The sequence below is a fragment of the Artibeus jamaicensis genome, unplaced genomic scaffold, assembly GCF_021234435.1.
Source record: "Artibeus jamaicensis isolate MK-2021 breed Jamaican fruit bat unplaced genomic scaffold, CSHL_Jam_final scaffold_286, whole genome shotgun sequence".
In the NCBI taxonomy this organism is placed as follows: Eukaryota; Metazoa; Chordata; class Mammalia; order Chiroptera; family Phyllostomidae; genus Artibeus; species Artibeus jamaicensis.
In genome coordinates this window covers 2,363,495-2,390,330 of record NW_026522034.1, presented here as the reverse complement: position 1 = coordinate 2,390,330, position 26,836 = coordinate 2,363,495, and the positions used below count along the sequence as shown (strand labels likewise).

The 26,836-nt window shown below is 51.8% G+C and overlaps 1 protein-coding gene and 1 pseudogene across 1 annotated transcript in view; one reads left to right on the top strand and one right to left on the bottom strand.

Moving 5' to 3' along the window:
• LINGO1 (leucine rich repeat and Ig domain containing 1) overlaps positions 1-26,836 on the top strand; it is a 181,887-nt gene that overhangs the window by 87,529 nt on the left and 67,522 nt on the right. Inside the window, exon 2 of the mRNA XM_037131149.2 lies at positions 13,407-13,587. The gene's annotated coding sequence lies outside the window, so the exon portion shown is untranslated. The remainder of the gene's footprint in view (positions 1-13,406; positions 13,588-26,836) is intronic.
• Positions 8,035-26,550, bottom strand: LOC119038368 (ubiquitin recognition factor in ER-associated degradation protein 1-like; annotated as a pseudogene).

Genomic DNA, 26,836 nt, shown 5'->3' with positions numbered 1-26,836 from the left:
GGACTGGAGCCGGGGTCCTACCTCCCGTTGCCATTTTTCCAGGATTGTCCTTCTCCCAGGCTCAGAAGCCTCATGGAAACTAAACATCTTTGGGAGCTCAAAGGAATGATGCTCTAATGGTTGGAGTCCAGGCACTGTAACACCGGTTCTCTTGGGCCTTCCCGACTGTGCCCCTCCCCCAGCCTCAGCCCAGAGGTGGCCTTGTCCTAGCTCTAGGCCGAGCTTTCATTTCCCTTTAACGATGCCCTCACCACCCTACCTCTCCGCCCCATGCAGAGGTTTTTACCCAGGCCCTGTTGGTAACATCCAGCCTCCTGAGTGCCTCATCTTACCAGGGAGGTGAGATGTTTGCAGATGAGTGGGCAGGGCGGAGGGCTGCTGCAAGCCAGTGGAGAGACCTCTCTTAACCTTCCCTGCTACCTACCTCTTCACATTGCCTGCGCCCCCTTCCCCCAACCCCTAGGTCTGGGACAACTGGCACCCACCGTGAGAGGAGCCAGGAAGAGTCTGCTCCCAGAGGCCTTCCAAGGCCTGCTGACTGTGCCTGAAATGCTCTCTGACTTCAGCCCATGAGCCCTATCAGCCTTTGGCATCTCGCGCATTAGAAACAGACAGTGCTAGGTGTGAGTCCCTGCTCAGCCATTTCCATCTCTGACCTTGGGCAAAGGACACTCCCCTAGAGCCGGTCTCCTGGTCAACTGGGCATAATAGTACCTGCCTCCCAGCATTGTACAGTTCCAGCCCAGGAGACATACACAGCAATGACCACTATTTCTCTCTTCGCCTTCCTCTTCTTCCTTCATTTCTGAGGATGTCTTCAAGCCTTGCATGTGGGTGAAAGTGGCCCGCCCTCTGGAAGAAAGAAAGGGGAAATACTAGGAGGGTCAAACCGAACTGCCGTCACACCCACTGTGTAACCTCTGACTTTGCTGCCTCTGATGTGGCTCTGGAAGGTTCCCTTCTCCACCCTCACCCCTGCCCCACTCACTCAGGTTTAGGAGCAGCTACTTGGAGCAATGTTGAAAATACCAGGCAACTTACAGACCTTAGCCCCTGGTGACACCTATCGCCCCTACCACACTGTCTGCCCCTGGCCCAAGGCTGCACCCCACCCACTTGACCGTCCACTAGCCAGTCTGGCAGAAGAGAGTCTGAGGGGTGCAGGTTCAGCCTCAGTTCTACGTATCTATCCTGGCACAAAGAACTCCCACGCCGCCCGAAATGGAGCAAGTGTGCTCAATGCTTTAGATATTATTATTACTAGTGGTAATAGTCCTAGAGGAGGAGAAAGAGGAGAAGGAGGAGGAGGAGGGAGGGAAGAAAAAGAATACAATCCTATTTCACAGTAGAGCAAGGTGAGGCCCAGAGCAGCTGAAAAGCTCCAGGCGCCGTCCCTTCTCCCAGGGTGGCTATTCCTTCTTTTTGACTGATTTCGGTGTTTCTCCAATACTGTCGAGTAGCTGGGGCCCGGCACCACCGTGGGGTGAATTCTGAGGTGTGGTGGCCTGGGTCGGAGGGGCAGCTCACATGACTGTGGGTGCAGTGAGGAGACCTAAGGAAGCCTGTCTGCCCAGGGACCCCCAACGTGGGTGCACCCTGCCCCCAGCCCTCACTCCCCTCCACTGACTTTCCTGCTGGCCTGCTGAATTATTGAGGAGTGCTAATGGGTGTGGTGAGTGCAGGGCCTCTGCCACCTTCCCCAACGACCTTGGCCTCTGCTGCGTTCTCACGCCTACTCCCTGGAGTGTCTGCCATGTCCTCCTTCCTCGAAGCCCCTACCCCACTGGGTCCAGGCAGCAGAGTTCTGTCTGCCTCATTTCACTACCAGCTGGTTAGCAGTTAAACTCAGTTCAGTAAAAGTTAATTGAACAAAAGTGTGGGTGGGTCACTGGGGATGCTGTGAGGCCTGGACTCCGAGAGGCTGTGCTACCGGGGAGGGTCAGAGACAGTCATCTGTGTGCACCTACTGTGTGCCAAGCACTGGCAGTTCTTTCCCCACCTCATCTTCTGAAAGATGGGGGCTGCCCCAGTTTACTGACATGAAGAGTAGGGTCCAGGGAAGTGAGGAGCCTGCTGGTGAATGGTGGGTGTGGACTGCTAGCCTTGAGGTCCGTCTTACAGAGCGGAAACTGGGGGGGAGCCAGTGGAGCAGAGCTGGCCCAGGTGGCTCTTGTCAGGAGCAGTGAGAGTATGGAGGGCCGTCTGAGGTCACTGCATGACCCCCTAGGTCATGGGGCCTGCTCTTTGCTGGGTCTCCTGCCCTCCACCCTCCCCTAGCTTAGCCATACTCCTCTCCCCACAGCCACCTTAGGGGCCCCAGCCCAGCTCTGGGTTCTGCTGCTGTGCCCGCCCTGACTGACCTCTGTCACCCTCCGGCCCGGCCTGCGTGACTCCCCCTTTCCTCATGTGGGCCCGATGGCCCTACCATTCCCCTCCTGTGCCCCTCCTGCCCACACAGGGGCCTGAGCCCTTCGCTGTTGTGCACTTGCCTCCTTCCACCTCACACTTCCTCTCTGGCTTCCCAGTTCTGTCTTGAGAAAAGATGTACTTTCACTCCAGTCATGCTCATCCCTGTCCCCACTGTGCCCCAGCCCCATGGTCAGCATTTCCTTTCCACAGTTCTCATTTGGCTTCATCACCCACTGTTTCTCCGGTTTTGGAGGATATCTGAGTTTCCCAAGCCAGTGGCCATTCCCAGGCCCCCAGCAGTGTTTTATAGGCTATAGCAGAAGCCCTGCACCACCTTGCACTAACAGAGACTGACAGCAGCCCTGGACACCCACCCGGTACAGCCCCAAGTGACTGTGGAACTCCTCGGGCAGCATGTCTGGGTCTCAGTTTCTCCTTCTGTTGAGTGGGCCAAAACAGTGCCTGGAACATAGCAGCATTCAACAAATCCTTGTTGAATTAATGAGTGAATTAAGTAACTAATTCTTGGCCTGCCCGCCTGGCCTGAGTATTACGCAGACCAAAGTGGATTGAAAAGGGCTTTGCAAAGTTTGACAGTATTGTTTGGCTATGAGCATCCTTGGCGCTCAGAGGGATATTGCTGCCGTTGATGTTAAAACCACTGCCCTCACTGCAGATTCTGCCTCCTAAAAAGTTCTCAAATCTGCATCCCCCTCCATTCCTTTGCCCACCTGAGACCCCATCTGCTCTCCCCTGGCTACTGCCTCAGTCCTTACTTGGCTCACCACCTTAGGTCCCCCCTGTATACCCATCCTCCACCAGCGGCAGCCAGAATGAAGCCCAGAGGGGACCCTGTCACTCCCCATTTAAAACCCTTCGGGCTCCCAGTGGCTGCTAACAGCAGACCCCTCCGTCCTGTGTGCAGGCCTTCCTCTTGTAGCCCGTCGTTCCTGGCCCTGGCCTTGACACGGGTGTCTCTCTCCTTCCCCTTCCCCTTCCCAGTGCTTTCAAACCCAACCTCCGTTTCCTCTGAGACCTCCTCAAAGATCCCCTCCCTTGGAAGCCCTCTGACTTCTGACCCTGGACTTGATGCCCCCACCCTCTTCCCACAGCTCCTTGGGCTCCCCTCTCACACAGTCCCTGAATGGTGGTCTCTTATTTCCTTGTGTGCCCCGCCCCCAGCTTCTGCCCACTTGTCCCACTAGACTGTGAGCTCCCTGATTCAGGATCTTGGGTATGTTTGCTCCTTTAGCTCACAGAGAGCATTAGAGAGCATTTGCTGAATGACTGAGTGAGTCAATCAGAAACACACTGCCCCAAGGCTGTGGGGCCTCTGGGCAGGGCCTCTGGACCCACCGTGTGCCGTGGGCAGCACCGCATACCTCCAGCTGCCCTGGGTGCCCTGCTGGACTGTGGACCCTGTCCTGGAATTGGCCCCAGCATGCCTTCCGGGCCCAGCCTCATACCCTGCAGTATGCGTGGCTACATCTACAGTGAAGGACCCTGAGCTGTCCTAGGGCTTTACTGTAGGCTGAGGGTGGCACAGGAGTCCCGAGGGGCAGAGACTAGGATCTGCAGAACCTCCCTACCTGGCTCTCAGCTCTGCTGTACTGTTCCCTACCCAGTTAGAGCCTTTTGGCCCATGCCACACCCACCAACAGGTCAGTCCTGCCCCTCTTGACCCCTGAGACTGGCCAGTCCTGGCCTGGCCAAAGCACCTGCAGCACCTCAGCACTGAGTCCACCTCTACATTCTCTGACTGGACTTCAGCTCTGCCATGTGCCCTGGAAGTCCTGCCAATGGTCCGTGCACTGCCCTGCTCTCACGGACTCGTGTCCTGAGACTTCTGGCTTCCTGGCCCAGCTTCCCTGGTGCCGACCACCTTCTCACGGGCACCACTTGTCAGTGGACCCAGCCCCAGCCTGCAGGCCTCCACCGCTGGGCAGAGTCCTGTGTGCCAGTCCTGAGTGTGGGAGGGGCGTGGGAAGGATGGGAGGAGGGAAACGCTGCCCTGTTGCGAGGGAACCCCTGAGGCTGGAGCACCCACATGCACACAACGACCAGAGACTGGGAGGTGGGGTTCTGCTGTAGGAGGTGCCCGTGAGTGGGGGCAGGGAGGGTTTCCTGGCAGAGATGGTAGTGACCTACAAGGGCTCGTGAGGATGAGAAAGAGGCGATGAAGAGGAGGAGGTCCTTACCAGCTGGCAGGGCAGCACAAGAAAAATTGTCCCTTGTACCCACTCTTCTGGGCTCTGGGCCAGCTTCATTCCCACCCATGATGCAGCCCTTGGGTGGGTGTCATCCTCTCTGTCTAATGGATGGGAAAATGGAAGTTCAAAAAGCCTCACTGGCTCATCCAGGGTCATCCACTGTCACAGGCGTTACACCTCAGGTGTGGCATCTTTTCAGGCTCCTATGTGGTGGGAGCGAGGGGGAGTCTGGGGAGGAGGGCTGGAGGCCGGCAGCCCCACCAACCAGGTGTCACACAGCTGCTCAGTGACTTTCAGCGAGGGGGGTGGGAGGGGGAGGGGCTTCCCAGGTGTTCCTGTAGTTCCCGCCCCCTCTGTGGGAAAGCCCTCGCTATGAGAGGTTCCTGCCCTGTGCCCCTCCTTAGAAAGGCCGGCAGTTTGCCTTTTCAGAGGATAATTCCCCATCGTACAGATATTTAGCCTAATAGAAGCTGATGGATCACTCAGGGCAGTAATGTCCTCCAGCTTCAACTGTTCAGTTTCCAGAGCTGGACTCCCAGATGAGATGCTCCTCGCCCCTGCCTCGCCCTTGCCCTCCCTGCAGCCGTGCCTGCGACTTTGACTGCCGTGATGGGGTGGGTTTCTCCTATCCTCCCTCCCCTTCGTCTGTGGACTACTCCTTCCTTCTCGCCCACTTGAAAAAACGTCTTTTCCTTCTTAAATACTCAGTTGAGAGGCTGGAGCTTAAAACCTGCGTGCTCTGGGGATAGGCTGATTGTGCTCACTGCGAGCAAAACCCAAACCACCCGGCCGGCCCCCAGCACCCACTCAGCCACGTGGGCAATCTGGGTGGCTAGACCCTCTAGCCAGGCACGGGCACATGGAGGCTGGGCAGATGGCAGCAGGAGTGGCACTCGATGACCTTTCACTGATCAAGAGAGCAGCCTCGGTAGATGCCTCCTCCTGGCCCCTGGGGGGACCCCCTTGTCAGGTCATTTGTCTCCTCTGCTTTCCATCTTGTCTTTGTCTTGTCTTCTCAACCCTTTCTCTGCCCTCCTCGTCCTACTTGCTTTCATCTGCTCACCAGGCTGCCTATTTGAGCTGCCTTGTGCATCTCTGCCAGCAGCAGGGAGCAAGGGATAAAAGCACTGGGTATTTGAAATCAGTCAGGCCTGGGTTCAAATCCTAACTCCAGGACTTACAAGCTGTTTCTGTTCAATTTAATATTTTGAATTTGGACAAATTCCTTAATCTCTCTGAGCCATCTTCCCCTTATCTGTAAAGTGAGATGCTGCATTCTGAGGGTTCAATGTGTAATGTGGCCAAGGGTGTTACTGAGGGTAGCAGTTTGCTCTGCCTTGGTGAACCATTTCCCCTGGGGAGCCCCCACCCCCTGATGCTCTGACCTTTCCTGCTCAGATGCCCTTTCTCTGCCCCTGTGGACAGGAAGAGGAAAGGTGGTCAGGAGGGGTGCTTGGTAAGGTGGGCTCTGGATCCCCTTGGTCACAAGCTGCCTGTGCAGGTGTCAGGGGAAGAATGAAGCGGAGTGGGAGGGACCCTTCTTGAGTTCATTTCCTGGGCAAAGCTTAGTGTCTGTGCTCAGGTCTGGGTTAAAGGAACCAACTTTTAAGCGGCTGAGGCAAGACTCTCAGGGGAAAAAAGGAGAAAGGGTAGAGGGGCAACACCTGCGTAACCTGGGAGATGCTTTCCAGGCTAGGACTCTACCCCCAGGATTCAGAGGGATGGGCAAGGAGAGCCTCTACCATTTAGGGATGGGGACCTTGGAAGCTGGACTGAAGCCTGGGCTGGGGCGGGGGAGATTCCTGCTCCCTCCGGGGCAGGGAATAGCAGGACTATTGCGGATGCAGAGGGAAGGTCTCTAGATGTGGAGCCGTAGATAGAGTGTAGGACTGATGCTCTATGGGACCGTGAGTTGGCCCCATTTCCTCTCTTGGCCTCAGTTTCCTCATCTGCTAAATGGTGTTAAGCATCCTACCCTATCTGCCTCATAGGTTGGGCAGAAGATCCAGCTAGAGAACAGATGTGAGTGTTCTTTGATCTTCAATGTCATAGTAATAATAACTATCATTGCCTTGCCTTCCCATCACTCTTTGTAACACCCACTTTGATCCACACAATCCAGCTCTAATTCACATGTTGATAAACTTGAACAAACACACAGCTGAAAGCAACTTCCCTTCCCGTTTAGTGCAAATCTCATCCAACATACGTGGTCCCCGGACCTCCACTTGCCTGCTCCCCCAGGGACAAGGAGCTCATGGTTCCTAATGCTGAAGAAAGGTTTGTCTCCCTGAAATCTTTTCTCACTGGGCCTATCTGTGCTCTCTGGGCCCATAAATGCCAAGTCTTTGTCAGAGACCTGAAGTTCCCAGGGGACATGTGTTGTAGGCCCACCTCTTCCTGACATGGCCCCTGTGAGCAGATCTCACTTTATCAAAGACCTTCTGGACAGATACATTGATGACTGGGCGTGGCTGTCCGGAGGAGGGTGTACTATCTCCAGAGCTAGAGTGTCCAGCTCACCCAGCCTCAGGGTCTCCTGGCTACCAGGCTCCCTAGACACTTTGTGCACCTGGCCCTGGGGACTACCCTCAGCACTCACCCATGTTCTACTGACTCTCTCTTGTCCATTTTGGCCATTCCTAGGGCAAGTGGAGGGCTCGGTGCAGGGGACTCTGCCTCCGTACTTGACCTGTTCCAGGCTGGACCTACCTTCAGGATTCCATCCTAGTCTTTCGAAATAGTTCTAGGCATGGCCAAGGACCAGCCATGCCAGTGTCAGTGCGAATCCACCTGGGGGGCCAGTTTGACCCACACTGCACATTCCTGGACGTGGTTACTTAGCTAACCATAGAGCAACCTCTTCCAGTTTCCTGTCTCCTCCACAAGGATATCATGAGGGCTTTGCTGGAGTGCATGTCACTCTTTCTTTTTTGGCAGTTGATTATTTTATTTCCCAGTCAGCCATCCATCCAACTTTTTATGCAGTGACTGTCCTCCAGAGAAAGTAATGGCTTTCCGGCTTCATCTGCTTCAACCTTTTGGACTAGTGGGCATGAATCTGATGAAAGTGATCTTACCCAGTTTAAACTCATAACTGGGAGTTCCTCTTTTATTTTTATTTACTTTGTCCTCACTAGAGGACATGTTTTCCCATTGCTTTTTTAGAGAGAGAGGAAAGGAGAGAGAAACATTGATGTGAGAGAGAAGCATCAGTTGGTTGCCTCCAGCACGGCCCATACCAGGGATCGCACACACCCACAGCAGGGATGGAGTGTGCCCATAGCAGGGGTCGCGCCCACAAGCTAGGTATGTACCCTGACCGGGGATCAAACCTGCCGATTTTCAGTTATGGGATGACACTGCAACCACTTGAGCCACACTGGCCAGGGCGGGAATTCCTCTTTGAATGCCCCTAGGCTTTATTTTGGGAGGGACTAGGCTTTACACATTTGTTATTCCCTTCCAGTCTGTTTCCTGGGGCCAGAGAAGAAACTGAAGCCCGGCTCTCTGGCGCAGCCCCCGTGGTCAGCTTCGCCTTCAGTTGACTCCTCATGCTGGACTTGTTTTTAGGATTCTTTGTAGTCCAGTAGGGCATCCGAGTCTGCATTCTTGTCACTCTTGATGATGGACACAGCCTTGTCAGGCTTGGTCTCTATCACCCACAGTTCGTAGATCTTGTCATTGTAGTTTTCCTTTCCTCAGTAGCCAGACAGGCAAAGCTTCTTAACGTGTATTCTAATGCTGCCATGGGGTTGGTGCTGACCGGGAAGTGAGGGCTCTGAGGCTGAAACTCGGAGTATGTGGCCACGTGAAGGTTGACGGTCCACCTGAACCAGGCAAATTGGGCATCGTCCGGTGTGGAAGGTCATGCACACCCTCTTCAACCACGAATTCCAGCACACTGCGGCACATGATGAGATGAGAGTTCTTGTTGGTTAGTTTAAACAGCATGAGGTAGGTACTGCTGAGCTGGCCGAGCTGATCGAGGGTGGAGGGCGGCGTAATTACCTTCCCGCCTTTCTCCACGTCTGACCTGTCATTAGGCCCCACGAGTGTGGGCACGAAGACAAAGTAGCACTGCATGGAGAAGCATTTTTGGAAGACCCAGGGAACCAGGTGTTTAAACACGTCGGGAGAGAACGTGCTGCCACTTTTGCCTCACAGATGCCACTAGGTCCAGGGGACTGCACGTCATCCTTTTTGAGCAGCCAGGAGAGGGTGTGTGGTTATCTTACGCTTTGGTGCTGAACTCCTCCGACTCGCTGTGATCTTTCCTGGTGTTCTGTGCAGCCCTTCTAGAACTTCTCTTCTATTGGGATGGACACTAGCCTAAGCCCAAACTGGTTTCCTATTTTTAAAACAAAAGGGGAATGATGCTAATATTTAAAAATGCCAGTTCTTCACATGCATCATTTCACTGAACCTTCATCACAACTCGTGTGGGAGGACTGTGGTTGCCACTCTCCAGATGAGGGAACTGAGCCTCGGGAAGTAAAATAACTTACCCAGGGTCCCAGAGCTGGCAAGGGACAGAACTGGAACTCAAACCCTGGGCAGTCTTATCCTCAAACTCATACTTTTCCCAGATGCCGCCCTCTCACTCCAGCGCCCATGCTTCTCACGGGTTCAGCTAGTGTGTTCTTCAACCAGCAGGTGCAGGGGACCTGCTCTGGGCCAGCTCCTCTGGGCTCCTCCCATCTTGCCTCCTGCTCTGTCCTGTCTTTTGGACAATCTTGTCTCCTGTCAGCCCGAGTCTGGTGCCCAATCTCTGGTCCTCCCTACACACCACACCCTGGGCCAGGGAACAGAACAGGGGCTTGGGAGGAGAAAGATGCTCTGCAGAGGACGACTCAGTGTGTGTGTGTGTGTGTGGGGGGCGTGACATTCTTCATGGGTGGCTCATCTGCTGTGATATTTTAGGAGTTATGTGCTATTTATAGTTGTGTTTGAGTTGGGGGGACTGATGGTAAAGCAGTGCCTGTCCGTGGCAGAAGGTCTAGTAGTCATCCTCGACGCCTTTTTCTTACCCTACTGCTCACGTCCAGCTCCGGTCATTGCTTCCGCTACGGTTTCCATGCTGAGGGCTACCAATCCCTCCCTCACCATGGCCAAACCTGGTCTCTTTGTCCTTGGGCAACTGCAGTAGCCAAGCCACTGGTCCCCTGCTCCCAGGCTGCTCCCCTTCAATTCAGGCCCCGCCCAGCAGCCCCAGGGAACTTCACAATGAGGGAAACATCATAGCAGTCCTGTCCCTGTTAAAACCCTCTAGTGACTTTTTGTTGCAGTTGGGGTGAAATCCAAAGCCCGTACACTTGCCCTTGGGGTCCAGCCTCCCTCTGCACTCTCACTTCCCACAGTTGCCCCCATCTCTGCCCACCTTATTCCCGGCACCTGGCCTGCCCGCTATTCCTCAGAAACACTGGCGCCTTCCTGCCTCTGCTCTTTGCCCACTTCCTCCTGTGCCAGGCGTGACGAATTCCTTACCACGTCGGTATCAGTTCGGGTGTGACCTCTACAGAAAGGCCTTCCCCGATCCCCCAGCTAGAGTAATCTCCTAGCCCTGGCCTAGGGACTCTGTCTCACATTACCGAGTTCAGTGATCTTAATTGTACTTATCATTGTCTGGACTTCTCTTGTTTATTCATTTACTTATCATGTATAACCCTCTCCACATGAGAGTGCCACATTTGTTTGTTTTGTACCCTACCAAATGCCCAGTACCTGTAATACACCTAGCATGTAGTAAGTGCTCAGTAAGTATTCGATGACAGAATGAAAAATAACACAGAAACATGTAAAGGAGAAACACACACCACACAATTGTGGATATAGTAGCAGTTAATAACGTATGTGTTTGTGTGTAGTTGGGAATCACCTGCCCTTTTAATGATGGGCTTGGGGGTGCCTGGGCCTGAACCACTGCATGCATGGGAGGCACGCACGTGTACGTGTGGGCCATAAGCATGCATATGCTTATGTGCACACACAGGGTGTGACCTCTGGTGAGGTCTTTCACCTCTTGTGCCTCAGTTGCTTCACCTGCGGAAGGGGGCAGCCTGCAACTGGAGGCAGAGGCCTCGAGGTCAACCCTTGCCAACAGGAGGAGCACACCGGCAGCTGGCCTGTTGCGCTGTGCTGAAGGAGGTGGGCAGTGTTTACTGAAGTCCAGCTCCACACGGGACTGTGCCCCCATTGCCCTCTGAGGTGAGGATCTCACCCAGGCAGAAGGAAGCGGTAGGAGGGGCAGGAAATTGGCAGAAAAGCCCGGAGACATGAGCTCTGCTGCTGGGAGGTAGATTACCATTACAGTATGCGCTCTCTTGGGGGCATCTGATCATTTTTAATTTTTGCGTGTGCTTTTTTTAAAAAAAAAATCTGTGGTACATTTATTTTATTTCTTGAACTTTTTTTTTTCCAATTGCTACAAAAAGAATTTCCATGAAATTAAGAAGGGAAAACATACACACATCCATGTTTTCACCACCTCAAGGCAACAACCGTTTTCTCCCTACCCCCTGATCTTTTCCTGTGAGGGCAATACTAGAACCTTACAGAACATGTGGGAAGTACAAGTGGCCCTGGACCTCAGGCGAGTTCTTTCTCTGTGTCTCAGATTCCTTATCCAAAAAATAAGGATGTAGCAGTTGTTCCCTCTTTCAGTTGTGCAGATTACGAGTCAGCATTTCTAAAGCACTTAGAAAGGTGCCTGACACTTAGTATGTGTTTGTTAAATAAGGTGAGTCAATACCTAGAAAGGACAGGGCACCCATAATGCCCCATTCTGGCATGAAGAGGCAGCTGTAGAATCAGCCCTTAGAGTCAGCAATTAACAGTTCGAGCCCCAACTCTGCCCTTACTGCCCTTGTAACCAGGGGTGTGTATGTGGCTTTCCTAAGCCTTGGTTCTTCCACCTGTAGAATTGTTACCAATCTGGACCCCACGATGTCATGGTGTATCCAGGGGTACCGGATGTGAGTGGGCTCGGTAAGCATGGAGCCCTGCATACTGTGGCAACCCAGCCCCCACCCTCATCTGTTTCTTCATTTTTCTTGCTCAGTATTGTTAGGTAAGCATTGCTGGGTGTCACTTGCAGTCTCTAGGTTTATCATTTTAATGGCTGTGTAATATTCCACTGAGCAGAGGTTTCCTGCTGCACTTTGTCATCTCTATTGTGGGATGCTCAGGCAGCTTCCGGCATCTTGCTGTTATAAATAACTGCGTAGTGAACAGCTCTGTGCTCTGAGCACTTTCCCACTAATGAAGGATTTCCCCAGGCAACCTCGGGGACATTTCATTGAGGCTGCTTTGCTGTGTGGCTGAGGGACAGGCCAGCAGCAGTGGCTGGGAGAAGGAGGTCCCATCAGAGGTGGTCTGATATGCTGACACAGGAGCAGCAACATGGGTAGGAGGCAGCAAGACACTCAGTGTGACTGTGATGAGCATGATGGGAAAAGCAGGGGATCTGGCATGTTAGTGCTGCACATGGTGTGAGAACGCGAAAGGCCACATGGAGAAGTTCAGAGCAGGTGCCCTGGAGAGTTGGGACTAGGAGGTAGAGGAAGTAGATTCTGGTTTTGCCTTTACCACATTCTTACTGTGTGACCTTGGGCAAATTCCCTCCCTTCTCTGGACATCAGTTTTCTCCATATACTATGGCCAGGGGCCAGGCAAGTTTTGGTCCAGAGTGACGCTGTCCACTGTGGTAGCCACTACTCATATGTGGCTATTTCAGCTTAAGTGCAAATTAATAAAATAAAATAATTTATTTCCTTGTCATGCTATCCATAGTTTAATATCCACTTGCGGCTAGTGGCTACTACGTTGAGCAGCACAGGCCCAGAACACCCCATCCTTGCAGAAAGCCCTGTTGGACTGGGCCAGTGGAGAGATGTTTCTAAAGAGCCAGTGCCTTACTGTGCTGTGACTTGGAGTCTCTGTCATCACGCCTTTTTACGGAGCCAAGAGGAGGATGAGCAGCCCTCAGAGGACCAGTAAGGACCTAAGGAGGCCAAGTGACTTTTCAAAGGCCAGGACTCTGGAAGTCCTGGAAGACCCATACCCTTTTTCTCTTTTCAAAATTTTCAGCTTGGCTTCAGAGAGAAGCTAGGGACAAGTGTGGGTCCCACCAGGTGTCCCCCAGCCAGAGATGACACCCAAGGGAAGATGGCTTGAAGGTAGAGTAGGCGGTTCCTGTTTCCTTGAAGGGGAAGATCCTTGTAGGGCCTACTCAGGTCTCTGCCCGTGCCTGAATCACCATCATCCATCCCCTTGGGTTAAACATCATCCTCCCTAGGATTCCTTTAGAAGCCTGGACTGGAGATCAAAGAAGATGGCTACCTTACTGGGCTTGTCCCACTCTGGCTGCCTCAGGCCCTGGGCCTAGTTCTGGGTACTCGCTGGGAGAGGAACTGTGAGAAATGAGTCCACAGCACTAGAGGGTGAAGCTCCTCCAACCCTTCCGCACCACCAAACTCACACACTCTGGCAACAGCATGTGGTTTCCAGCTGTACTTGCCCCCAATCCTCTCTTCTCTGCAGAGGGCAGACCTTCTGCAGATGCTTTTCTGTAGCCTGGAGATTCTCCAGGGGGTGGGGAGGAACCTAAAGGAAGGGACAGTGAATGGGGGAGATAAGATGCAAGGTGTGAGAAAGTGAAGACAAACTTGACTGATTATGGTCTCTCCTTTGTCAAGGTGTGGCCACTGTCTGCCCTACCACCTGTGCCCAAATGTCCCTCTTTCCCCCAAATGAATCATACTCATCACTCTTGCTTCTGTTTTGTAGGGATCCCGAGACCATGTCCTGTTTGTCCTGAGTCTATGGGGCCACGGAGCCTCCCACAGGCATTTCAGAGCTCTGGCCCTGTCCAGCCCCTGGACCAGGTTCCAAGCGTCCTTCTCACCCCAGCCTGCATCAACGGGACCCCTCAAGCTTCGGGACTCACTGGGGCACAGTAGCAGTCACGGTAGGTGGCATCTCAACCCTGCCCACTTCCTGGCTTCTAGGGATACCTGAGTCTTCTTGGTCCCTGGAACAGGAAGGATACCTTTATGAACACTAGCTGTCAGGATCCTTTCGGTTGCAAGTAACAAAAAATCTATCTCAATAAAATGAAATGGTCAGCTTATGTAACCAAAGTGTCCAGTGGTAATATGGACTTCAGGCAGGGCTTGATCCAGTATATGACCAGCCTCTGGTTTTCATCTGTATTCCTCTGTACCTCTTCCTTGGTGATGACTCTACTAGTGGTATTTCACAAGATATGGTCACAAAATATCTGTCAGCAATTTGGGGCAACCTGCCTCCAGGTTTAAATCTGGGATTGAGGTGGACAGAAAATCTGCTTTCCTTATAGAACAAATAAAAGTCCTGGAGTTGATCTCTTGTACCCTATTGGCAAGACTTGAATCACCTTGATCCTTTAACTGGGTGTACAGGGCTTGGAGACAGGGATGGTCTGTGGCTCAGGGTCCATCCTTTCCCAACCGTTTGACCAGAAATGAGGGGAAGGTGTTTCCCAGAGGAAACTTATGGTTCTGCTGGCAGTAAGGAGATGCCTCCAACTGGGGGAGGCAAATAACAAATGATTGTTAGAGTCTGCCCGTGCTCTTTTTCAAGGCCCAGTTTAGCATACTCTCCAGGAAGCTTCTGCTGACTGCTTCAGCCAGTGGTTATCTCCTTTAGTCCCACCTTTAGCTCCACCCTTTTCACAGATGGAAAGGCCAAAGTTCAGTGGGCATTTTCTCAGGGATACTCTATTGGTTATTGCGTGAGTGCCAAAGTGAGCTGCTTTCTTTGCCTTTGCTGCTAGGAGACTCATAGATGGCCTGTGGCCCACTCCTGTTAAGTACTCAGGATGCTGTGGCATGTAGTTGCTCAATAGCCTTGTCTCTGGCTTTATCTTTATCTCTCTCGTTTTGTCCCTTGTTCTGTTTTCTTCTCTTATTTTGGGGCTTCTGCCGTTCTCGGCAACATCACACTCTTTTAGAAGGAGCTGGGTATAAATAACCAAGAGTGGTCATAAATGAAGCATTCTGCACCGATTGTAGCCCAACGCTAGGCCTTCTGCATCCTAGGGGTAGCTGGGCTGAGGGGTCTTCCCCCGGCACAGGGCCATGCCTTTCCCCAGGGAGACAGGGGAGCCTGACCATGGTGGCCCCAGGACAGTGCCCACCCTGCCCTCCACAAGTCACAAGTGGCATGTTTTGCTTCCCATCTGCTTCTCTCTCCCCTCCTCGTCTTATCAGACACTAATGGAAGACACTTGGGAACCCAGTCCTCCGATGATTAAATTTACTTAATGGGTATTCGAGTGAAATAATGAGAAGTTTAGTGCAGTGATTAAATTTTTTAAATTAATTAAAATGAGAATCACGTGTCTTGCCAGCAAACCAACTCGACCCTCTGTGAGAGTAGCAGAGGCAGAGACAGTGAGGGGGCTTGGCTGGGTGGGTGCTGAGGGGTGGTACCGTCTTCTGCCTTGGCATTGCCATTCTCAGAAGTAAGCCCAGCTCTGATGTCCACTCAGACCGATGTCTGATGAAGCTCCCATTTCAGACCCCGCGGGTGCCGGGCCTGGGCTAGCAGACCCAGCGTGGAGGTTTCAGAGGAGGGTGAGCGAGTGTGGCTTACAGCAAGGAGCACCGAGGAAGGACTTCAGGCACTGTGATAGGAGGAGGCACTTGGGTGGCATATCTCTTGGCCATGTGCCTCCACCTGCATGTTCAGCCAGACCTGAGTTTACCGTAGCTGATGCTGGACGAGCTGGGCTAATGGAGTTGGGGCAGTGGGGTGGATAATTGAAAAACCCGAGGAAAGCCACGAACTACTTTTTCTTGGCTTGGGAATGCATCCGTGCCTGAAGTGTTCCCGAAGGCCTGTTAGGGATGCAAGGATGCACTTCTCACCTTGAGCCGCCTTTGCTGGGGTCATGTGGTGACTCAAGCAAAGTGAGTGTGGGGATCCCAGCACAGCTGTCTGGAGTAGAGCACAGGATGGGTCTTGCCAGGGTAGAGGGTAGGCATAGTGGGGACCCCGAAGACAGGCCCTGACACCCAGAGGCAGAATATGTTGTTTTCAAAGCAATGGGTGAGGCTGGGGAGAGTCCTGAGCCTTGGGTGGTAGGAGCAGAAAACTTCCTTCATGGGGCCCTGACCCCAGCCCCACGCTGAGCCCTGATCCTGGACAGATGGAAGCTTGTTCCTGGTCCCACACTGAGCACTGATCCCAGCCCCACAGTGAGCCTAGCATTGTCATGGATGTGTCAGCAGAGAAACAGGCGTCCAGGTAGGAGGGGTGAGTGGCTTTTTTTTTCATCCCCACTGCCAGCTTTGCTGCCTGTGGGCAGGATTCTTGTGCCAGGACCCACACGGTGGAGTGGACATGATGAATCAGGCATGGTTTCTGCCCACAGGGCTGGTGGGGGAGGTGACCAACTAACAGGGATTGACAGCCTGGCAATCAGAGCTGAGGCCCAGGAAGCTGGGAAGCTGCAGCTCTGTACTCAGAGCATTCCTCGGGTAGCAGGTGGGAGGGAGGTGCCGGAGGCAGTCTGGTGAGAAGGTCGAGAGGGGTTCTCTGCTCTCCGGGAGGTGAGAGATGAGGTGGATCACACCCATGGAAGGGTGGAGGGCCTAGGATAAGTGATTCCCCACCCCCTCAAGAACTGGCTGTGACTTCCTTGTGCCACCCTCATCTACTGGTGAACCAAAGGACATCTGTGGGGTTTGATTGTATGCCAGGCACTGGGTTGATAATATTACCTCACAAGAAAGGTGTTTTTCTCTATTGCACAGAAGAGAACAGGGAGATTGGAGGGATGTGCCTGATGGTACTAACCTGCAGCAGTCTGGTGGGGCATGTTCCCAGGTCTTGCAGCCTCCAGGCTTGCACACTGTTGTGCCAGCCAGTGAACTTGCCCTGGGTGATGGGGCTCCTCTTCTTCTGACTCCTCCACCCTCATCTGGGTGAATACAGCCTGGGCACTGAGGGGTGGGGGGCTTTAACTTTGGGCAGGTCGGACTGGTATCCAGGGCTTCCAGCACTAGCTGGGAGTGGAAGAGGTGAGGGGCCCTAGCTGGGTAGGGGACTAGCCCCAAGAAGAAGGGTTCTGCTTCCCTCATCCAACCCCTCCCCTCTTTGGATCCCACCCCTCTGGATCTCCACTTCCTTACCCCATTTCCCTTCGTCCATGGCCCGGCCCTTTCTGAATAACCAGGCCTAGAGAAACCTCCCACAGGGGGCAAATGAGACCCTGAGAGGGGAAGGGACCCACTCAAGATCCTGGGGCTCTTCCTGTCATTTTTATTTAAGGTGAAGGGTCTGCAATCACATTGTCTTGAATTTGCACTTTAAACACAATGACTGTATTTGGTTTGGGGGGACACGTGCACGTAAATTCACATCACGCTGATAGATACCCTCAGGGAGCTGCCCCTGTCTCCTGGATGTGCGGCCAGATGTGTCCATCCTCCTTCCCTTGGTTCCAGGAGCTGAAAACCACCGTGTCATTCAGTCCTCTCAGCAGTCTGGGAAGGCACACTGTTTTCTGCAAGTGAGGGAACCAAGGTCAGGAACCAGGCCACAGCCATGCGGATAACTGCTCAGGGGGACTGCCTGACCAGATCAGATGGCCAGGATCACCCTGTCCTTGCCTGCAAACAGCTCTCCTTCCAAGGGCCTCCAGCAACGTCGCCCCCCTCCACCGCCCCCCAGTCCACTGCTGCTTCCCTACTTGCCTCATGCTCCAGCCAGAAACCAGGGACTCCTCCCCAGCACTCCCCACACTTGCCCACTCCAGGCCCCGCTCAAGCTGCTCCAGCTCCTGGGAGCTCCCTGTGCCCAGATCCTCCTCCTCCTCAATTGTTGTACACCGGCCCGAATGCCCATTCCTTTTTTTTTCAATTACAATTTACATTCAGTATTATCCTCTATTAGTTTCAGGTGTACAGCATAGTGGTTAGAAAATCAGGTACTTTACAGCGTGGTCCCCACCACTCTGTGAATATTTCAGGTGCACACCTGGCCCCATACATAGTTATCATGACATGATTGACTGTGTTCCCTGTGCTGTACTCTACACCCTGTGACTGGTTTGCAGCTACCAATTTGTACTTCTTAATCCCTTCACCTTTTTCACCCAGACCCTCAACCCCCTCCTCTCTGACAATTGTCAGTCTGTTCCCTGTCTCTATGTGTCTGTTTCTATTTTGAGTGTTTATTTTGTTATTTGGATTCTACGTGTAAGTGAAATCATATGGTATTTGTCTTTCTCTGCCTGGCTTATTTCACTCAGCATTAATACCCTCCAGGTCCATCCATGCTCACAAAGTAAAATTTCCTTCATATTTAACAGCTGAGTAGTACTCCATTGAGTGTAGGTACCACAGCTTTTTTATCCACTCATCTGTTGACGGGTAATTGGGCTGCTTTCATATCTTGGCTGTTGTAAATAGTGCTACAGTGAACGTAAGGGTGGATATATTCTTTTCAATTAGTGTTTCAGGTTTCTTTTGGATACATTCCTAGCAGTGGAATCACTGGGTCATAAGGCAGTTCCATTGTTAGTTTTTCAAGGAACCTCCGTACTGTTTTCTACAGTAGTTACTCCAGTCTGCATTCCTACCGACGGTCAGATGCCACTTCCTTCACGGAGAGCCTGTCTGCCCTCACCCCGACCGGAAGCCAGGCCCTTCTCTCCTGAGCACCGTACCGCAGCTCTTTGTCCCCCTCTTAGGCTTCTGTTTTCCCTGGATCTGACTTTGCAGCTGTTGGGAGGGCAAGGCTGGTCCTGGCCTCTGACTTCCCAGCCACTTAACTCCAGGGCCTAGCACACTATAGGTGCACAGGGGGTTGCTGGGGTTCTCACCTTGGGAGGGGCCGTGCTTCCATAAACTCACCCCTTTTCTCAGCAGTCCCGGGTCAGTGCAGCTGGCCCTACCCTTTCCTCCACCCCAGTTTCCTCAGGAGACCAGCCACTTACTTAACCCTGGCTGGGTGGAGGTGAGGACTGGCTCTGGCCCTCTGGCCCCAGTAGCATACCCTATGTGTGCTCCCCACCTGCCCAGGTTCTAGGTGCAAGAACAAGGTGGGCCCCACCCTTGGGTCTTACAAGCACATCTTGAAGCTTGGCAAGCTCAGGTACCAGGGGAGTCCAGCCCTGTGCGCTGAGCACGATGGGGGGCTGCACGGACACTCTGCCTGACTTCATTTATAGGCTCTGCAGATTCCTGGCGGTGTGACTTTCAGCAAGTCACATAATCTCTCCGTGCTTCAGTTTACTCATCTGTTAAATGAGGTGCTAACAAACCTTCCCAGGGCTGCCATGAGAATTGCACGAGTCAATACATAGACACACAGTATGCTTCCTGGATGCTGGCTTTCGCCATCACGGGAGGGAGTGTGAGGGCTGTGCGTGGGAGACGTTCACAGAGAGTGTCTAGAAGGTGAGGACGCATGAGCAAGAACTCGTGATGTGAGGCGCAGAACACAGGAAAGGACATCTGGGAAGAGGGAACCACATAGCAAAGGCCCAGAGGCAGTCTGGGGGACAGGCAAGGGAGCCGGACGTGTCTAGACTTAGAGTAGGAGTGAGATGAGGGGTGACCCCAGTGGTGGTACACAAGGCCGAGTCCTGAGGGACCTTGGGTGCTAGACTGAGGGGTCTGGACTTGGTCCTGCAGCCTGTGAGGGGTCCTCGAACAGGGTAGTTTCTTTACTTTTTACTGTAAAAGAAATATTTGCTCATGAGAAAGTATTGAAACAATAGGTATAGAAGTGTGTTCTGTTAAGTAGGAAAGTTCTCTCTTTGCCCTTAAATCTCATTCTGCCAAGTCCCCACTTACGTTGGTCTGGTGTACTTCCTTCCAGAACTTTTTCTTTGCCTTTACAAGCATATTTCTTAAAATTTATTTACAGGGGAAAAAAAAGGAAAGAAAGAAATGGGCCCTGGTCAGGTGGCTCACGTCTTGTTGTGCTGAGTTTGTGGGTTCGATTCCCGGTCAGGGCACATACAAGAATCAACCAATGAATGTATTAACTAAGTGGAAAAACAGATACATGTTTTTTTTGTCTCTCTCTTTCTTCTCTCTCTGTCTCTTCCTTCCTCTCCCTCTAAAATCAGTAATTAAAAAGTAAAATAAATGCAATCGTATGATACACTTTACCCCACAGGTTCCATTTCTCACTGAACGGTGTGCTTGCGGACATCTGTCAGCATCACAGCGCACGGAGCCACTGTGTTTTATTTTCATCGTTGCCTGATATCCCATTGTTTGGGTGTGGCATCATCTTTGCAACTAGTCCAGGGTTGATGGATATTGATGTTGTCTTCCATTTTTCACTTTTGCAAATAATGCTTCATCGAATGGCTTTGTATATGTATCTTGCTGGCACATGTAAGCCTATCCGTGAGAGATTTCTAGCTGTGGGATTGCCAGGGCAAGGGTTTGCTTATTAAATTTTGGCGGGTACTGGCACGTTGCTGTTCTGAAAGGCTGGGCCATGTTAGGCCCCCGCCCTCCAGTGAACATCGCCACACTTTTTAATTTTTGCCGGTCCAGGAAAACATCTCCCTGTGGTTTTAATCCTCCCTTTCCTTCTCCCCAGTGAGGCTGAGCATCTTTTTCAGGTGGTCACTGGCCACTCGTATTTCTCCTCTGTGTATCAGCTGTTTATATTCTTTGCCCATTTTTCTTTTCTTTTTTGCCTTTCTTATAGTCATAAAGGAGCTTTTAGTATGTTAAGCATTTAAAAACTTTTGTCTGTTATGTGTGTTGGAAATACACGGCCTGGCACAAATAATGCTTCTTTTTGTTACAAAATCTTTTACTACAAAACCACAAGCAGGTAGTTCTGTAATATAACAGTATCACACTCAAGCACACCAGGTGACATTTTAGGTGAAATGTTCAAATTAAAACTATAAATTATTACACCTACATTATTACCGTACCAACCACACCCGAGCAGGCATTCCTTCCGACAAACCCTGTATTTTTGGTCGTCCGCCGTTTGCATTTTTAACTGAGCTTGGCCCTATAGAAGCTTTAGGTTTTTATTCAGTGAAATCCATCAGACTTTTCCTCTGAGCTTCTGAATTTCACATCTTGAGCCGCTGGGCTTCCTGGAAAGACTTTCAGCAGAATGGGGATAAGGTCCGATTTGCGACTGGTAACGGTCATCTGATTGCCACTGTGCGAGGGTGGCAGGGAGGGGCCTGCCATGCAGAGGGCAGGAGGCATCTGAGTGCTGGTGGGCTCGGGGAGAATTTGGGAGAAGGCGAGTCTGAGAAATATTCAGGAACTAGCTGCCTGTGGTGATGGGATGGATATGAGGGTAAGAGAGGGCGAGAGTTTGGGAGTTCGGCTAGCAGACAGCGTAGGTGATGCCACCACCACCCTGAGTCGGGACAGGATTAGGGAGGAAATGCATAGAGTTACATGTGAGTGCTCACCTTGGCGAGGATACGTGTACACATGGGTACATGCATGCACACATGTACGTGCTTAGAAGTTCTGGAGACTGGCGTATCTGTGTTGTGGCTTCATGGTGGGTGGGGGCGTCTACGTTTTGTGGAGTGTCTGTTCTCTGTCAAGTACTGTTCCAGGCAGGACACCTGCACGGCACACACACATGCCCTATAGTCTCTCCTACCACAGGTAAGGGACCAGGTGTAGGAAGGTGAAGTAACTTGCTCAAGGTCACAGGACTAGTAAGTGACAGAAAGTGTTTTGTTGTTTGTTTTGTTTTTGCCAGTTTGGATCTTACCACCCACAGACAGCATTCCCACCATTGGCACTGAGGAGTCTTTCATTCATTTCTAACCTGACCAATGCAGTTTCATTAAAGACTCTTAGGATGAGTACTGGAGCCAGACTGCCTGGGTTTGAAATGCAGCCCATTCCTTACAAGGCAAGTTAGACACCCAAGTGCCTCAGTTTCCTGAAAATGTAGGTAATAGCAGTGCCCACCTCCCAGGGCATCAGCAGGACTTTGGTGAGTTGGTGCATGTGAAGTGCTCACCCAGGGAGGGACAAGTGTCTGATGACTGTGATGGACAGTGGTGCTGGCACTTGCCCTCATCTCCTTTCTGCCCCCCTCTATTCTTCCTCTACCTGTCACCCCACTCCTACGCCAGCTCTGCCTCAATTCCCCATATGGACTCTTCCAACATTTGCCTTCGGATCTATGTCAGCCCCCAAACCCATGGCAGACAGTGAAGCCCAGTCAGCAGAAATCATTCAAGGGAATGACCCACGTTGCGCACCCCAGCCCAGCACTTTAATTAGGTGTTTCCCACTTGCCGGCGTCTTCATCCCAACATTGCTCAGGCCTCTGAGAACCAGAGCATGATGTCCAAGTCGCAAACTCTCTCCTCTCTGAGTGGGGATGTTTGAGAGTACTTTTGAGCCAGGGATCCAGCCTGACCCCAGCCCAGCTAACTCTCCACTCTAGCCCTAAGCCAGCATTACGCCCCTGACCCCAGGATGGCTAATTCACAGCATCACTGGCTGGAAACTTACCTGTAGAAAACAAAAGTGAGAAGCTCAGCAAATTGTGGCAGCAGTTCTTTCCCACCAGCATATCTAAGCAAATCCTGTGGCCATGAGGGTGGGTACAAGGTGTCCAAACTGGGTTGAAGCTTCAGGTCTGCACCCAGTCACAACCTTTTATTCTTACCCAGAAGGATAGCAGAACTCACTTCGGACCTTCCCAGGGAGTTCCACTCAAAAGCCTCTGACAGAGGTTTTTGTATGACTGCTCTTTTGGAAGCCCCGCATTCCCAAGTCCCCAGGTCCTAGCAAGTGTGGCTTGTCTTAGGAGCTTCTTTAATTTAAGCAATGCCCATACCTCCAGCCCAATTCCCCCTCCACCCCCCCACCCAGCCCATTCACCTAGTACCCCTGCAGGGTGCCATGCAGTGCCACAGTTTCCTGCTACCCTGACCAAAGTTCAAAACATAGAAATCTTGACACCAGCATCTGGGCTTATATACAAGGAACTTCTCGAGTTTTGCCTTCACAAGTAGAAGGGTCTTTCTAATAGCCTCAGAGAAGCTTCACTGTACTCATGTTGGGTTTAGGGGGAGGAGTGTATTCCAGAACAGCCAAATTTACTTCTTGGAGAGAGGAAAGAGATGCAGGGTGTTTATAGATACAAGAAGCTTTCCCCTTGGGTTGCCTGCCTGCCTGCCTGCCTGCCAGCACCCTTTCTTGTCTTGTGGGGCTGCCTCTTCTCCCCGTCTCCTGGGTCATCCCACACCTGGGTGATCCACTGGAGCGCACAACATTCAGAGTGATAATTGCCAAAGAAAAGTGCCAATAAGTCCACAGTAGAAACCCACAGTTAAGCTTGCAGCTTGTGGTCATTTGCAGCTCAAGCCCCGTCAGTTTTCCTCCAGCTGTCAGCGCCCCACCCAGCTGTCTATCCAGGTCAGAGGAGCTGGGGGCCCCAGGGCCTTCCTGAGAGCTGGTCCCAGACCTGCTTCAGGGATAAAGCTCGGAAGATGCCCTAGCCTTTGTTCTAAAGTCAAGTTCAAGCTCCTAAATGTAGGATGAGGCCCCAACTGTCATGGAGATGCTCCCGCCTGCCTGGGCGAACGCCTCCCTTTTCCAAGTGGAGATTGTCTTGCTGATGGATCCTGCTGCAGGGCCTGGAACCTTCCCACGTTCCTTGTGAATAGTGAATTCTTCAACTTGGGTATTGAGATTATTCCATTCCCTCTTGAAATCCTAGTTACCTTATTTTGCCATGTATAATGGGCACTTTTTTGCCCAAATTTTTGAGAGAAAAATAAGGATGTACATTATATATGGGTATAATAATTACATGCCATGGGTATATTAATGGGTATAATAATCCTGTGTATAATGTGCACATGGCAAAACATGGCATTTAGGGGCTCCCAAATGGAGCTTAGTTTCCACACTCCGACAGTCATCTGAGTGTGTTCTCAGACTAGAGGCAGCAAGGACATATGCTCCCAAGTGATGAGTTGGGATAACAAGGTTGTGCTGCACTGAGTTCTCTCTGAACTCTTGGTGATTTGATGCAATACAGGTTCCCTTCTTTCTTCTTTTAGCATGTGCATTCACATTATATGTCCAGTGTGGGAGGTGGGGAGCGTGTCAGGCTGTGGACCGTACAGTCATGCGGGGGATTGGCAGAAGCATCGTCATGCCCCATCTGAAACATGTGGCCTCCTTTATTCACTGTTGCAAAGAAGGAAAAAATGGTAGAGTCACATACTGGCTCTTAAATGCTTTGGTTAAGCAATGACACACATCACTTTTTTTCACAGCCCATTGGCCATATGGCCTCTACTAACTATAAAGGGGCTGAGGAAATGTGGGGGCCACTGTGCTAGGTGGAAAGGGTGTGGAGAAAATGCGCCCAGACATTCAATGAGCAATAAAATTCTCTGTATGGGGAGTAAAACTCAGAGCAAGGGTTCGGAAGAGCCACAGCCACGACTTCCTGTTCGTTCTCTGCACCTGCTGGGAAAAGCTCTGAGAAAGAGTCCCTGTGGGAGAAGAATGAGGCCCAGGGATGGCCCGGGCCCTGCACCCACCAGACTCCATGTTGAACTAAACCTCTCCTCTCCTATCCCATTGAATGCTTTAAATTCTAACACCATCCCATACATTGAATTTATCAGGGGGAGAAAGAAGCAGGATTGAGAGTGAGGATCAATTCAGCTTTGGAGGGAGACAATCCAAGAAGAGACATAGAAGCCACCGTGTCTTATTCCGTTCAGGCTGCTGTGACAAAATCCCACAGCCTGGTTGGCTTAGAAACATCAGAACTTTATTTCTCACAATTCTGGAGACTGGGAGACCAAGATCAAGGTTCTAGAAGATTTGGTGTCTAGCGAGGGCCTACTTCCTGGATTGTAGTTGACTGTCTGTCTTTTCATGGTACCCATACGTGGAGTAAGGGGTAAACGATTTCTCTGAGTTCTCTCTCTCTTTCTTTTTAACAGCAAAGTAGCATCTCTCTGGATTCCAAACAACCTTTGACCTCCAGAAATAGGAACTGAAGTCTGGGGTTTGCCTTGGGACAGAGACCGGTCAACTGCATAGAAATCTCCTGCCATCTGAGGCCTTTTCTCCAGGAAGGGCCTCAGGAGCCCGTTTGGCAGTGGCTCATTTTGAGGAGGAGTCGAGACAGGCAAGAGGAGAAATACCACCCTCAGCTTTTCCTGCTCTCAGACTGTTCCTGGGGAACTGCATACTTGTCAATATTGATTTTTCTAACTGTGCAATGCCTTGTGTTTATAAAACACTCTTACCTTGCAATAGTTCCTGTTTACAGAAAGAAAAAAAAAGCTGCTGACATTTTGGGGAGTTTCTGTAGTGGGACCCTGAAACTTTGCTTAGCAAAGTTACATAAAATGCAAACCATACATGGACATTGGAACACACTGGTCTGGTCCGAGGTGCCCTTTTCCATTTTCTAAAATGTTTGGTTTTCTCGACCATTTAAGTTGAGGGCCCGGAGCTGGTATTTGGAGGGCCGGGGTCACCTGAAGAGCCGCAGAAATCTAGGGGGCCCATGCCTACCCCCAGAGGCACTGATTTAAGTGCTCTGGGCTGTGGCCTGGATGAAGGACTCCAGAGCCTCTTGGTCTGGGGGCAGTTGGTACCTAGTGGGTGTGTGAATTTCTGAGGAGACTGTGCCAGGAGGGTGGGCCCAGGGTTGGGCACATTTTAAAAGTGCCCAAGTGATTCTAGCGTGAAGCCAGATGTTAAAATGTGCCTGCCAGTGAGTTCTCTGGGCCTTTCCTTCCCAGGTAGTCTGCCTTTCACAGGAAGCTCCTGGAGGACACACTTGCACCATTGTCTCGTCCCAGATGGGGAACGCCATGGGGAGGGAAGCCGTGCTGGCACATGTGGAGAACCCCTACCCTGACCCCAGGGTGAGGCATCCCAGTCGTGCTCTGGCCCTGACCCTTGCTGTGCCTTCTCTCTGTGCTCCTAGAACCTTGGCCATTTATTCTCAAGTGTTGTGAGTGCGGCTGGCCAAGACGGCAGTTCAGGTCAACCAGAAACAGAAAACCATGCCATGCATGGAAATGGCTCCCTCACAGTTTTTGAGCAGAGGAGTCTTCCTGGGGAGTGTAAAGCCCTGTCCTATAAAATATAACAGTTCCAGGAGGAATATTCCGACCTGGTAAGGGAAAGGCAGGATCTAATGTTCCAAATGAAAATTTCATTTCCCACTTCAATAGAGCAAGAGCAAAATCAGGATAAGGAACCAGCACAGATCTAATCATTGCAGATAGGAAGCTTATTCCAGGATCAGCCTGCTCAGAATGGCAAATGTTAAGACAAAATAAGATACCAGTGGCTCCAGTGGGTCTTTGGGTGGCATCACTCTATTAAGGGGGATGATATAGGGACCTCCTGCTCACTGTGGGCCCTGACCTTGACTTCCATAGACCTACTGATCCACTTGAGGAAGCTGGTAACTTTGGTGTAGATCTTGAACTTTCTTTTCTGTGCACATCCTTCTCCCCAACTGACGATGCTAATAACAAAGTAGGGGTCCTTGAGCCGGGTAACATGAGGACCCCTCCTGTCCCCTTGACAGCCATCCTCGGGCTTCGAGTTGTAGCCAGCACAGAACATGTTTTGGGTGATGGTGAATTTGGTGGCCAGCTTGCATGTGTTTCTGTCCACATAAAGCACCTCCAACATCTTGAGGGTGGTGGCCACGTGGTCCTTCTTGTGGGTACAAAGTCACTCACGATGCCCGATTTCTGCGTCATGAGTGTTGACTCTGCCCAGCCCTTCTCGGGCAGGCAAGCAGGGGCCACGTTCATGTGGAATGTGATGGGCGTCTTCAGCTCGAGGACAGCAATGTCACAGTCACAGTTCTCCTTGTCAAACGTGTCGTGCTTGACAATCACCCCCACCTTGTGCACCATCTCACTGCCATCTCCCTTTTCTGTGTTCCAGTCACATTTTGTGGCTTGCACTGAGGAGGGCAGACATGACGAAGTAATCCTGCAGACAAAAGTATGAGAGGCACCGGGACTTGGTGCTCATTCTTGAAGTGGGGCTCTGAAAATCTTCCCAGAGGAAAGGTCATGGAGAGGAGGCCCACCATGCTGGGCATGGACTCCAGGATCGGGGAGGACTGTGAGGGAGCAGTGCTGGGCTGGCTCAGGGAAGGCCACCTCCACCCCTTCCTAGACCTGCCAGGCCTCCTCA